A 1,786-nucleotide genomic window follows, 5' to 3' on the forward strand; every position below is an offset into this window, starting at 1 on the left:
AAGAGGTGAGATGTGGTGTACATATACATATTAGGTGAACGATGCTTTATTTCTTCCACTGAGAAATAGCACCCAAGCACTAGCATACTTAAGTCGCTGTGAAATATGCTCCTTGATGCTCATGGACCTTTCTTTATTCTATAACTTAATAAGTTTTAGCATTATTTTTTTAAAAATTATCCTTAACAGCTATTAGACTATGAGTCTCTTAAGGCCAGGACCTGTGTCTTTTAGGTGCTTAACTTGTTTCCAGACTAATATGCTTTTATAGTAATCATTTGGTAACTCTTATGATTGAATGAATGACTGAATGCATGAACAAGAAATGGGAGAAAGACATTGGGCCCCCAAAAGCTCACAGGTTTCATTGCAAAAGAAAAAAAAAATCTTTACTTTCTTCACAGAAGGTCATAGGCACTAACTTAAATCTTCAATGTAGATTTAAAAAGTACAATTGAAAAGTGGGGCAGAGTTAAAGAACCTAAACTTTTATACCATGCTGACCTCATGAGCTCTTATATTTTTGTGTATTTCTCATTTCTTTTAGATGATTGTTGAAATATCAGCTTTAGAAAGCAACATGGTATTTCATTGACTGTGTGCTCAGTAATATGGGAATGTCTCTCTGGGGTGTAAGTTCAGGCACTTCCTGGAACTGCGTTAATTGGCATCCCCGCAGTGTTCAAGAGCTTGATGCAGTTCGGAAGGGGAGCTCTTCTTTTTTCTCCCCCAGAAATCAAATTGTACAAAGGGAAAATGTAGCTATTAGGAAAACAAAAATGGTGTAGTTTTTCATAAGCCCAAAATACCAACCGAAATCATAGCCTAAAATCCCTGGCACAGTTTAATGTGAATGAGAGTAGTGTGGAATAGTGGGGAAAAAACCATGAGATTTGAATTTAGATGAGGTTTAAAATTCCAGCTCTGTCATTCTTTAGAAATGTGATTTTTTTTCATTGCATAAAAGTTTTCATCCAGGGATGTTCTCAGATCTTAAGAGTACATTTATATGAGTTTTGATAAATGTATACACCCACCCAACCATTGCTCCTATTAAGATAGAGGAGAACCAGCCAGTATTTTTATGAGGACGTAGACATCTCCATCAAACACAGAAGGGTTCTTTGTGTTCTCTCCTGATCCATCCCCACCCCAGAGGCAAGTCGTGTTCTGACTGTTATCAGAATAGATTTGTTTTGCCTGATCTTGAAATGATATAAGATGATGATACACTGTGTACTCTTTGCATCTGACTTATTTTGCTTGACATATGTTTTTGAGATTCATCTATATCATTGTGTATATTATTAGTTTGTTCCTTTCCCTTGCTGAGTCATATTTCACCTTACAAATATACTAGTACCGTAATTTATTTATCCATTCTTCAGTTAATGGACATGCATGCTATTTCCAGTTTTTGATTACAGTTAACACTTGAACATCACAGGTTTGAACTGCAAGCTTATACATGAATTTATTAAAATAAATAAATAACGTAAATGTATCTCTTCCTCATGACTTTTGTTAATAACACTTTCTTTTTAAAAAAATATATTTTGTATTGATTTCAGAGAGGAAGGGAGAGGGAGAAAGATAGAAACATCAATGATGAGAGAGAGTCATTGATGGGCTGCCTCCTGCACGTCCAGGAGACCAAGCCCGCAATCCAGACATATGCCCTTGACTGGAATTGAACCTGAAATCCTTCAGTCCACATTCCAACACTCTATCCACTGAGCCATGCCTGTTAGGGCTATCCTTAAGTAATTTTAATATTACATTATTA

The 1,786-nt window shown here is 35.8% G+C and overlaps 1 protein-coding gene across 2 annotated transcripts in view; it reads left to right on the plus strand.

Annotated features, from left to right (window-relative positions):
- Window positions 1–1,786, plus strand: part of GRM7 (glutamate receptor, metabotropic 7) — a 758,177-nt gene that overhangs the window by 194,987 nt on the left and 561,404 nt on the right. The window lies entirely within an intron of this gene.

Source organism: Myotis davidii, unplaced genomic scaffold, assembly GCF_000327345.1.
Source record: "Myotis davidii unplaced genomic scaffold, ASM32734v1 scaffold73, whole genome shotgun sequence".
NCBI classification, from domain to species: domain Eukaryota; kingdom Metazoa; phylum Chordata; class Mammalia; order Chiroptera; family Vespertilionidae; genus Myotis; species Myotis davidii.